This window comes from Talpa europaea, assembly GCF_964194135.1.
Source record: "Talpa europaea genome assembly, chromosome: 6".
NCBI classification, from domain to species: Eukaryota; Metazoa; Chordata; class Mammalia; order Eulipotyphla; family Talpidae; genus Talpa; species Talpa europaea.
This window is the reverse complement of record NC_140072.1, coordinates 70,198,019-70,211,808: the sequence shown is the minus strand read 5'-3', so window position 1 is coordinate 70,211,808 and position 13,790 is coordinate 70,198,019.

Sequence of the window (13,790 nt, the reverse complement as noted above, 5' to 3'; positions counted from 1 at the left end):
CTAATTAGTAGCCAGAACTTTCGTATTAAATCTCGCCACAATACTGCCATCAAATTAATATTTGTAAAATATTACATATTCTCTTGTTCAAAAACATTTAAAAGGTCCCAGTTATCACTAAATTATCACTAAATTACATTTGAGTTCATAAACCCTTTGTCAGATAAATAAGGCCCTACACCATATGGCCCCAACTTAACTGTCTGAACTTATCTGAACAACTCCTCCCATGCCATCTATGTTAACCAAACAAAATTCTTCCAAACCAAACCCATGTAGGTCTCTCCTGCATATCTGAATGTTGACATCCAGTCAAGCTCAAATTCTCTATGTTCTTTCTATAACACACTCATCCTTACTTTTGTTAATCTACCACATTTCCAGTTACCTAAGCTTAGAGAATTAAGTAACTCATTCAAATTCACAAAGTTAATGGCAGAGCTACAAAACTGTCACTAAAATTATACATTTCATTACCAGACTCAGTAAAATGAACAGAATCACTAAACTATTCATAACAGTGTATAAGATGAACACTATTCACAAAAGAACTTTTTCAAATGATCTATTCCTCATTTTGGCTATTAGATTCTTTACTTAAGCTCAAATCTATAGTGTGTCCGATAAAATTCAGCACCTATTTCATAAAAATCCTCATCAAATGGGAACAGAACGGAATTCTAAACCTAAGGGTCAAGACATCTAGGAAAAACATGCTTACTTAACATATTTAACAGTGAAAGACTAAACACATTTCCTCAAGATACAGAATCAAGCAAGGATTCTACCTGCCTTCTCACCACATTTGTAGCATAAAGGAAGCAAAAAGTAAAACTATCAGGACTTGCAGACAATAGACTAAGTAGTTAGAAAATCCTAGTGGTTAAAGGCAAACAAAACCCTACTAATCCCTACTAGAGCTAATAAGTGAATTTAAGAAGGACGTAGGATGTAAGAGAATACAAGAAAATGGCTGTATTTCCATATACAAATGCAAAATGAAAAATAATTTAATCAGTTACAGTATCAACAACAAAACTAATTTAATACTAGAGGTACAAAACATCTACATTCAAAACTACACCACCGTTGAGAGAAATAAAAGAAGAAAACTAAACAATACATGAGAGGGGGAGATGACATAGATAATCGTGAATTTGAAAACCTAATGTTGAGCATCAGGAAAAGTTCTCTACCAGTTGTTTGTGTTTTTGCACAGCAAGCTAGTAGAGGGACTGGACGCCGATAAGTTTTGTTCTGGACTATCTCTTCAAAGATGTTTATAGAGCAAACAGTCTTGGAGATAGCTAGCACCTTCCTCTTAAGCAACAAGCAGGAATGCTTATCAGGCAATATAAGATTCCATTTCTCTAAGCTTAAGGTTCCTCTCACAATCCATGGCAAGTCTAAGTGTTACCTGGCCCTCTCCACACTGACCTATGGAAACGGGACTCAGGAAACCCATGAAAGAAAATGATGGTAGCATTCTGGCTCTGAGTAATAAAATCCTTTGATCACACCCAGGCACCTGTGTCTTCTGGCAGCATACATAAAACTATGGCAGGCTAACTTAGCTTATTATAAGGCAAAACCTCAAACTCTAAGATATCAATTTTCCCCACATTGCTTTCTAAACTCAAAGTAATCCCAATAAGATTCCTAGCAGTATGAATGAACAGTAGAAATGATTCTAGAATGTATATAGAAAATACAAAGTACCTAGAAAGAGAAAAACAATTTTGAAAAAGACAATAAAACTTGGATTAGTCAGACTATTGAATGCTAAGACTTTATCAAAGTCTTTGACTTTTATCAGTCTTTATCAGAGTCTTAGCATTTAGTAGTCTGACTAATCCAAGTTTTATTGTCTTTTTCAAAATTGTTTTTCCCTTCCTAGGTAGTTTGTATTTCTATATACATTCTAGAATCATTTCTACTGTTCATTTATACTGCTAGGAATTTGTTTGATGTTAAAACTATAGTAAACAGGGCATCCCCTGGTTGTGCAGCGGTTGAGCGCTGGGCTGCACAGCTGCCCGCAGCCTATGCAGCGCCGGTTCGATCCCTGGCCACCTGCAAGGGTCCCACATGGCGCGCAGACCTCTCCTGCCGCAAACCTCTCCTGCTGCACCCACTGCTCCCCTCAGCAGTGTACTTAATCGGTCTGCCTGTTATGTTCCCCGCTCTGGCTCTGGTGAATTCTCTCACCCTCCCATGCTTCTGACTGTACTCAGCGCTTGTTTAAATAAATTTAAAAAAAAAAAAAAACTATAGTAAACAGAACAGTTTGGTATTGGCTTAATGATGGACATATATAGATTGATACAAAATAGATATACATAAGCTGACACACTTACATGGTCAACTGATTTCAACAAAAGCACCAGAGCAATTCAACAGAGAAAAACAAATGGTCTTTCCTCCCCCCTAAAGAAATTGCACGGGGACAACTGGATATCTATATCTGCAACTCTTCCACAGACAAAAATTAATTCAATATGGATCACAGATTTGAAAGCTAAAACTATAACAATTCTAGAAGAAAACACACAAATCATCACAGTCTTGGAGTAAGCAAGTGTCTTAGCACACAGAAAGCACTAACCATGGTAGAAAAAAACTGATAATAACAAAATTAGGAAATCATACTTATCAAAAAAACCATCAGCAAAATCAATAGGCAAGTTACAAGTTAGAATATATTCATAATACATTTAACTGACAAAATACTTTTATCCAGAATACATTAAGAGCAAATACAAATCAGTATGAATAAAACACAATCTAGGGCCTCCCGGTGGCACAGAGGGTTGAGCACAGCACTGTGGAACTGGCCGCAGCCTCTGCAGCACCGGTTTGATTCCCAGCCAGCCAAGGAGATACCCACACGGCGTGGCAGACCTCTCCTGCCTCACCCGCTGCTTCCCTCAGCAATGTCTTTGGTCCGCCTGTTCTGCTCCTCGCTCTGTCTACATACCCACCAAAACAAAAAAGACTGAATGTGCAATTACCAGAATTCTCAAATACTGCTAATGGAAACGGAACCACTTTGGAGCACATTTAGCAATTTTTGTGAAGGTAACTTATACCTACCCCACCACCCAGCTATTCCATTCTTAGTTATCCAAGAGGTGAAAACCTATGTAAGAATGTTCATTGCATTCTTCTGATCAAAATAGGCATAAATTTAAAATAATCAAAATATCCACTAATAAGTAATTACCGCATTTCCTTTTTTGCTTTTTATTGAGGTTACATTAGTTTACCACACTATATAGATTTAGGGTGCATTTTCTCCATTCAGCAATTGTGTATTTTATATCACAGCTATCATCAGATGTCCATTTACCATCCACCATCAAGCTATGCCCTACTCCTTTCTTCCCCCCAGTAATCAACATTTTGTCATCAGTGTAAGGGTTTGTTTTTATTCTTTAGATTACAAAAGAGTGAAATTATATGGATTTTGTGTTTACACCTTTACACTTAATTCCTTCAAGGTCCATCCATGTTGTCACAAGTGGCAAAATTTCCTCCTTTTTATGACTGAGTAGTATCCCATTCTCTATATATACCAAATGTTTTTTCTTTAAAGATTTATTTCTTTATACAAGAGCTGGGGTACAGGCCAGAGGCACAGGATGGTGAGAGAATTCACCAGATACAGAGTGGGGAGCAGAACAGGCAGGTGGCCGAAAACACTGCTGAGGGGAGCAGCAGGCAAGCAGGAGAGGTCTGCAGCACCATGTGGGTCTCTCCCTGGCCGGCCAGGAATTGAATACATACCACAGAGGCGGTAGACAGCTTCACGGTGCTGTGGTCAACCCACTGCACCACCAGGGAGATCCCTATACATCTTCTTAACCCATTCTTCATCATCAGTTATTTGGGTTGTTCCAGCGACTTAGCTACTGCAAAAAGTGCTGCAATGAACACAGGTGCACATACAATTTTTTTCAAATAAGTGTTTTCATGTCCTTCAAGTAAATACACAGAAGTGGGATTAATGGATCATATGGTAGCTTTATCTTTGATTTTTTGAGGAACTATACTGTTTTCCAAAATGCCTGCACCAATTTGCATGCCCAATTTGGGATATATCCTTATCACTGAATATTATTAAGAAGTAAAAAGAAATTGCTGCTACCTGCAATATAACTGATAAATCTCAAAAACACAGAAACCAGGCACAAAAAGATACATACTGTATATTTCCATTCAAATGAGGCTCTATAACAACAAAACTGATCTATGGTGAAAGAAATCAGAAGAGTGGTAGCTTGGAGTTAAGGTTTTATAGATAGGAAATAACAAGAACTGAAATGAATTGACTACTAAAGGTTCAAGGGGCTTTCCTGAGATGATGGCAATGTTCCATATTTTGACGGCAGTGTAGATTAAATGAGTGAATGCATTTGTGAAGAAAAAAATTAAAACGTAAGATTTTTGCGTTCTAGTGTATGTAATTTTTTTACTGAGGGAACACTGGTTTACACTATCACATGTGATTCAGAGACTTAAGAGTACATGTCTTCAGATGCATGTCACCATACTATACCCACCACCCAGGGATCCCATAATCTTCCACCATAGTCGATCATGCCCCCTCCTCATCTTTAAGTCTCAATTCCACCTCCAGATTTCTTGGGTTTATCATTAGTTGGTTCTGTCTGACACTTTATTTCGTTTCTCTGTATTCCACATATTAAGTGTTACCATGTGGTGGTTTTTTTTTTTCCTTTCTGACTTATTTCACTTAGCAGCATCCCCTCTAGTTCCATTTAAGTTGTCACAAAGAGGAAGAACTATTTATTTTCACAAATGAGTAGTATTCTATGGTATATATATGCCACATTTTTCTAATCTACTCCTGTCCTTGTGCACTTAGGTTGTTTACATAGCCTGACTAATGTAAATAATGCTGCAATGAACAAAGGAGTGCCCTTCTAATTAGTGCCCTTCTACAGCCCTTCTAATTAGTGCTGTTGCATCCTCTGGGTAGATATCTAAGAATGTAATTGATGGATAACATCTATGTTTAATATTTTGGGAAACCTCCATATTGTGTTTCATAGAGGCTGGTCCAGTCTACATTCCCATCAAGAGTGTATGAGGGTTTTTCTTTTCCTCCACATCCTCTCAAATATTTGTTTCTGGTTTTTCAGGTATGAGCCATTCTCAGAGGTATGGGGTGGTATCTCATCATTGTTTTGATTTGCATTTCCCTGATAAATGATGAGCATTTTTTCATGTGCCTGCTTGCAATACGGATGTCTTCTGTGGAGACGTGTCTAACTCTTCTGCTCATTTTTTTGATTGGGTTCTTTTCTTTCTGTTAAGTTGTATAAATTCTTTCTATATCTTGGATATTAGCCCTTTGTCACATATATGACATGCTAATATTTTTCCCATTCAGTTGCATGACTTTTTGTTTTATAGTTTATTTCACAACACAGAATTTTTTTAGTTTGATGTGGTTCCAACTGTTTATATTTACTTTTGTTTCTCTTGCCACAGGAGGTGAATCCACAAACATCACTGAAGTCAATGTCATGAAGTGTTTGGCTATCTATGTTTTCCTCAATGTATTTTATTGTTTTGGGTCTTACATCCATGTCTTTAATCCACTTTGAGTTAACTGTTGCGTAAGGTGTGAGATGGTGATGTAGTTTCATTCTTTCGCATGTGGCTGCCCAGTTTTCCCAGCACCATTTGTGGAATGGACTCTCCTGTCTCTGATGTATAAGCTGAGCTCCTTTGTTGTCGATTAGCTATTCCATAGATGTGCAGGTTTATTTCTGGACTCTCAACTGTACTCCATTGGTGTGTGTCTATTTTTGTTCCAGTATCACAGTATTTTGAACACTATAGTTTTATAACATAGTTTGAAATCTGGGATTGTGATACCACTACTCTTCCTCTTTCGTCAGAACTGTTTTTGACTATTCAGGGTCTTTTGTGGATTCATATGAATTTCAGCAATTTTTGTTTTATTTCTTTGAAGAATACCATTGGAACCCTAATAAGGATTGCACTGAAACTGTAGAATGCTTTAGATAAATGGCAATGTAAATTTATCTCAGCAAAAACAATAAAATAAAAAAATCCTAAGAGCACTCATCAACAAATATCAGTGTACATTCACAGGCAACCAATAGAAACCCATAAAGTCACTTATGAAACAAATAATCCATTGTAATACGTGAACCTTACTTGGATTCTAATCTTAAAATCATTTTTTAAAAGACCATTTGTGGCATTCACTAAATAACATGAAATGAAAACATTGGCTGGATTTTGATATTGTTAAACTCGTTAGGGAAATATTTCATTAGGAGTATTGTGGCTATATTTTAAGATACATAATAAAATATCTATGAGGGTGTGGGATTGGAATTGAGCATGAGTTACCAGTGGCTGGGACTCAGTGATGGCTAAAAGAAGTTTCATTAATGCTCTATCTTCTTTTATTGTAGAAATTTTCCATAACAAAAAGCAAAAATAACTTAAAATTTCTCCAAAACATAAAAGATAAGGTTATGAAAACATACCCAAATTCTATTATGTTGAAGCAATTTAAATCACTGTTTACCCCTTTCAGCAAACTATAAAAATGAATGTTTGATTATGTTAATTCTGAACTTAAAGAGGTCCTGCAAAATGTTTCACTAACATTTTAGTAAGATGGACAACAAAGTTTGGTGGAAGATAAGTGAGTAAATGAGAGCATACGGAGGTAGGTGGTAGCTTTTCAGCCCTTGTTCATACATGGTATCTTCAGCTTTAAATGCAAATCTATGCGTGTAGTATGGAGGGTCTATAAGAAAATAACATAATGAAATATTTACTTGACCTTCTAAATTCTGATTTTTATAATTCACCTTCTACAAGCAAAAGCAACTAACAATTTTTACATGCTATTTCGAATTTTTATACCCAATTAAAATATCAGAATAGAAAAATCAATTTTTCTGTAATTTAATGATATTAGGTGAGACTAAGAAGTTCTGAAGTTCCAAGAATGGGATTCATATATACGTTTAGGCATATTTAATAACCTTAGAAAAAGAACAGAAATTTTAAAAAGAAATTCCTTTTTTCTATGATTAAAGACTTCGGCAGCTTAAAAAAACTTCAACACTAGGTCAACTTTCCCTAGAGCTTTCAAAAACACTGACACAAATAAATTAATACTGGCATCTTCCAATTAGTCAAGTTTATGAGTCAATTAGTTATAAAGATGAGGGGAAAAAACATACAAACCAACCTGGAGCCAGGAATGGTTCTCTTTTCACAAAAGCAATTGAGAAGTAGGTAAATATGTGACTATCCTTAATGTACAAGATACCTCTACTTTTTATTTAAGAACAGAAAACCCTTTGCAACTAGGGATTTGTTTTTCCCTTATATGCTACAAGCCCTTCTCCTAAGTATAACCACTACTTATCTTTTGTCTCCATTTTCAGTACTAAACCTGGTTTTATATGAGAAGCTAATTTTTTTTAATATTAAATTTCCAAGGAAACACAAATATAATCAGGCAACTGCAAAGCTGTTTGAAAATAACTTTAAAAGCTTTCTTCCTCTGTGGTAACAATTCCACTCATTAAAGAAAGTGTTTTTTGTAACTGGAGGGTCACCTAAGTAAATGACTCAGACTACTAAAAAGATAATATTGATACATATGCCATTACTAACATTAATTCTCCCCTAAATTCATAAATGTAACCCATTACAATTCCAATAAAGAGAGAGGGAACTAGATAAATAAACTCAGATAGAAAATTATGTATATATAGGTAGCCAGATAAAATAATTCTGGAAATACCCTACCAGCTGGGATTTTATTGCTATTTAAGTTTGAGCAGTTTAGGCCTTCCCTGGTGGCACAGGCAGTTGAGCATCACGCTGTGAAGCTGTCCCGCAGCCTCTGCAGTGCCGGTTCGATTCCGGCCAGCCAGCGAGGGTCCCACATGGCATGACAGACCTCTCCTGTCACGCCCCCTGCTCCCCTCAGCAGTGCATTTCGTCAGTCTGCCTGTTCTGTTCCCCGTTCTGTCTCTGGTGAATCCTGTCACCCTTCCGCGCATCTGACCTGTACCCCAGTTCTTGTATAAAATAAAAATAAAAATCTTTAAAAAAATAAAAGTTAGAGCAGTTTAAACACTTGGCACGTATGCATCAGACAAAAAAACAAGAAAAGCAGAAAACAGTTTACCCTTACTACAAGTATATGGCAAAATTGGCATTTAAGATAGTAAAGATAGATGATTCAATAAATGGTGTTGGGACAAATAGGAAATCATGTGACAAAAATGTATCACTACTTCACTCTCTCAAACAAAATAAGCTACCAAAGAATTTAAGAATTAAATGTTAAAATTAAATCATAAAAATCTTGAAAGTATTAGCAAAAAACATGGGAGAATTTTTTACAACCTTACAGAAGACCTTTCTAAAATGAAACAGAACTCTGACTCAAAACCCTAAAAGAAAATGGTAAATTTGACTACATAAAAATTTCTGCCAAAAAGAAAGAAAATACCCCCACAAAGGTCAAATACAAATAACAAATTGGGAAAAAAAATTAAGACAGAAGGCTAATTTCCTTACAATAGATCAAATGCTCCCACAGCTATAAGAACAAAAACACAAAATAAGCAAAAGCTGGAATGAGAAAAAAATTATGGGTACCCAAACCTATTAAAAAACTCTGAAATGTAAATTTTAAAAATTTGCTATAAACCATTTACCAGGGACACTTTAACACATTAGGCTGAAATCTCACTTCCTATTACAAACTGGCATCACGTATCAACATTTTATTTTTTAAAGATTTATTTATTATACAAGCACTGGGTACAGTCAGAAGCGCGGGAGGATGAGAGAATTCACAAGAGCCAGAGCGGGGAGCAGAGCAGGCAGAAGGACCAAAGTACACTGCTGAGGGGAGCAGCGGGCGGCAGGAGAGGTCTGCGCGCCATGTGGGACCCTCCTCTGGTGGCCGGGGAGCAGCCGGGGATGGAACCGGTGCTGCAGAGGCTGTGGGCAGCTTTGCAACCCAGTGCTCAACTACTGCGCCACCAGGGAGGCCCATGTATCAACATTTTAAATGTGCATACCCTGTGAACCAGTACTTTCATGAATTTATTTTATAATACATATACCAGCACGTACTCCTGAAAGTAGTAGTATTTGTAACAGAAAAAGCCAAGAAACAACCTAATGATCCAGCACTAAGAGAATAAAAGAAAAAAGGTATATCCATTTTATCTTGTAGGTATGTAAAGCAACTTAAAAATAATCACAACTCCAAGAAACAAAATTCTAGAAGCTTAAGTATGAAATTATCAACTCCTCCTTCAAAGTTGAAAAGAATGATGTGGCCACTGATGTGAGAAGACCTCAGAATCAGTCAAGTTGGGTCCCACCATTTTGTATGCCTATGTCCTACACCAGCTAGTCACAAAGGTCACATTAACCCACTTAAACACTGCTGATGATTTATGGTTCTGCCTTTACACTTCCCATCTCTTGTGCTTTAATCCCCAGAGGGACTGACTGCCTGGGTCTATATTTAGAAACAGGAACAAAAAGTTTCAAAGAATGTGCTATAAGAATAGTGCATATGCAACATTTACTTCTACTTACTTAATCAGAGAAGCACAAGAAAAATCCATTTGGCAGGTTCGGTTATCCTGGGCTAGGAAAGTATCCTTAAAATGTACCACTTAAATTGGAGTCTTGCATTACTTTTAGAAATGTTTTATACAAGCCTTCCAAATTTAACTGATAATAGCACTAAAATAAGATGCTTTTATTCCACATGATTACATGTTTCTCAAAGTTTCAATATACATCCACAACTCATTTAAAGATTTGAAAGAGCTGTTACTAAAATTTGTTAAAAGCTTGTTATAAATTTGACACTGGCACTTCCTAGAAGTCAATCTAAATCATATTTCACCTATTCAGGAACCTACCATTTGTTCCCAACTTTTATTCCTAGTCAGAAAATTAGAAATGCCCTAACATAAATTATTCAGAATCTATAAATTCTACTCCTTGTTATTTTCTAAATAAGAATGGAAGAAGGGGGGATGGATACAGCACATCTTTCTTTAGCAGCATCCACTTCCTGGGAGTATCGCAACATAGTTTACTCTGACTTTACATTAAGAACTGATACTTCAAATGATTTATCATATCAAAATCTTCTAACATTTCTAATATATGTTCCTATGCCAATGTAAATGATGATATAATGACTTCATAAAAGACTAAATTTTAATCCCCAGGCTATAACCTATACTTTGGGCAACACTTGATAAAATTTTCCTTGCCATCAGCTACTTTGGGTAGTCGCTGAAAATGATTTAATAAGCACCAATATTCTTTGTATTTACATATATATAACCTTAAAGTTCTATCAATTCTTCTTTCAAAGAAATCATACCTTACAGTCTTTTTTTTACCCCCTGTAAAGTCTTTTTTTAAAAAAAAAAAAAGATTTATTTATTTATACAAGCACTGGGTACAGTCAGAAGTGCGGGAGGGTGAGAGAATTCACCAGAGCCAGAGCACAGGGCAGAACAGGCAGAAGGACCGAAGTACACTACTGAGGGGAGCAGTGGGCGGCAGGAGAGGTCTGCACGCCATGAGGGACCCTCCTCCGGTGGCCGGGGAGCAGCCGGGGATCGAACCGGCGCTGCAGAGGCTGTGGGCAGCTTTGCAACCCAACGCTCAACCGCTGCGCCACCGGGGAGGCCCAATATAGTCTCTTAATATTCCACCCTTTTCCATGAACTAGTAACTAGTAATGAACTAGCTGAGGCTGTATTTACCTATTTCAGAACTACTACAAAAGCTTTCTTAATAGATATCCATTTTTCTTTCCAAACTATCTTGAACATTGTCCCCAATCCATTTTCCTAAGAATGCTTTCATGATGCAGTTCAATAATCACCAACGGCTTTCCTAATGTCTAAAGCAATAATTCAGGAGAGTGGTGAAAAATGAAATAAAACTTTGTTTTGGAAACATTTTTGGCTTCATAATATAAATTATCAAAAGCTAGGGCAACTGGGTGGCAGAGCAGGGATAGAAACAGGATAAAACCCTAGTTCCTTAACTTGGCATCCAATATCCTTCAGAATCCAAATACATCATACATTTCCAATCTAATGAACACTGGTTCAGAACATGTCAAAGGGTCAAGCTCAATGCCATCCTTAATGTTTGTATTCTCTCAACTCAATTTCTGTAACTTTCCCTTGCATCAACTCAAAGTCAAATGCTTCTGTGAAAAAAAGGTCATCAAGCAGAGAAGTTTCAGTGACTGCAAGGCAATAGGGATGCAGCAAACACAAAAGCAAACAGCAAAATTACAACTTAACAAGTGAATTAAGAAGTTAACATTTTCCTCCGAGAGTGTAAACAGTACTGCACAACTGAATACACAAGTGTCAAGGATCTACCACACTCAGTAACCTAAACCCTCTTTCCAGTCATGCTAGTATGTTTTAGCCACTCTTTGTAGATTTCTCACCTCCTTTGTCTCAACACACATCAGTTTTATCAGCTCCTCTAAATCTTCAAACTTGTATTTTTGCTCCAATGTGATTAAGGAGCATATCTCTAAAATAAGGTTTTTTACAAAGTCAAACTTCTTGCCATGGACTGCAGGAAAGCCCAAATGACCTAAGTGAAGCTCTCCTCGCCATCCTCCACTCTCCCCTAATTTTTTTCTCAATTGTCTTCAGATCAGATTCTCAAACACACAAAGCTAACTCCTGCCTCAAGTATTTTGCCCTAGGAGTTTTGGGAAATTTGGTCTCTGCAGCTCAAATCTCTCCTCCTCAGCAAGGTCTTTCTCAGTACCACCCTACCTAAAAAGGCCTCTCTACATGCCAGTCATTTTCCTGTTCCTATTTCCATGCCACCTTCCTGTTTATTTTCCACTATTCTGGGTTCCTCACTTATGTTCTCATCATTTGTAGTCCACCCAAGGGGAAGCACATGTGTCTTGATTATTGTTATGTGCTCACAGAACTGTACCTGTCTCTTAGTAGGTATTCAACAATCAGCTGAATGAATATACACACTATTAAGATATCTAGTCTTACTAAATCAGTTTAACTATTCTTGGCCTTAGTCACAATTTTCCAGCATTTCTAAAGAACTACAGTTTTAGATAGGTATCACCAATACAGAATTAGGGAACCATAGAGCCCCTAAGTAGGCAATATTTTCTTCTTCTTTATCTTCCAAATTTAGTATTCCAGAAGTCAAAATTCCAAGAGAATGCTGTCACCTTCTGAATCACTAATGTTCAAACAGACCTCTTCTCTCTGTTCCCATGCAGGAAAATGAGATTACAAGTTAGTGTGCTTTGGTTAATCATGAAATTTCCTGCTTGCAAGTTTCTATTCATTTGTTTTTTACCCTTCCCTCAGTTTCTCGCAAATTTGTCTTTTTGATTCAGAAAATGAGAAAGCTGAGTCACTCCTCATCTCCTAGTCTCTTTAGTGTGGTGATTAGTGTTTTGAATACTGCTTTGGGGCACTTCAAGAACAAACTGCTATACTGACACAACACAATTGGCAGGAGTGAATTGATGGGAAAAAAATCCTTTGTGATCTCAGGCTCATTTTCTACAAAATGAACCATTTTAAAAATCCTATAAAGCTATTAAGATTTCTCGGCAGGCAGTTATACCACCTGATTCTTGACCTTTTATACATAAAGAAAGGTCCTACAGCTAGTAGGACACTGTCTCAAAAGCAATCACCTATTTGCTAATAATTTGTCTAATAAGATGCCTAACAATTTTTTTTTCGCTTCCAAAATAAGCAAAGTTAAAAGATGAAAAGGGTAATTAAATAATGTACCCAAGAATTAGTAATAATGAAAACTACAGACCATGCAGATCTGTCTGTAGACCTGGACCATCACTTTTAAGAAATAATAGTTCTAACCAATATATAAAAATGTCTATCTCGAAATAGTTCATTAACTCTCACGGCAAATCTCCCACAAATTCAACTGGCTTATTCCAAGCAAGGAATCCACAGATTACCCCTCCTTTAAAGAATTAGCAACCTTCTTTTTCTCCCCCCAAGATTCCATTATGCTGCATTAAGAGGCTAAAACCTGTGCTCTCACGCCAAGTCAGCTCCCCCGCAGCTGAGACTGGTAGAAGAACTGAGGCCGGGTCAGAACGCGAAGCCCAGATTCCAAAAGCCTGGGCTGGGTTGAGCTGGTGGGGAGTCGCCACATCACAGCCCGGATTAAGATGGGCGGTGGCAAGACTTGGCCAGGATTCTTCCAAATTCTCCGCGCGCCACGCCACTGGAGGCGCTGTCCCTCCGCTGCAGTTGGGTCAATGTGGACATTTTCCACTTGACCAGCTCCCCACCCGCGCAGGGGGGCAGGGGGAGGGAGACCCCCCCAAGGCAGGAAGGGGGCGCGGGAGGAACGCAGCGGACTAGAAGCTAGGCAGGGCCGCTTCCCCAGGGGCACCCCAGAAGAGTACACAAAAGCCTCGCCCAAAAGATGAGGGCGCCAGGCCTGTGCATCCTCCGTCTGCCACCAAGTCAGCGCGGTGTCCTCGACACGCACCTGGCAGCCGTGGGCCGCGCGCCTCGCCGTCCCGACGCCGGGGTCCCGGGACCGGAAGGCAGAACCCGGGGGCCGGCGGGGTACACGTGTTCCCCAAAACCAGGCAGACAATGAGGAACAAGCTCGGGTTTCCCCGGCGCCCCACCCTGCTCTCCGCGGCTCCCGCCAGG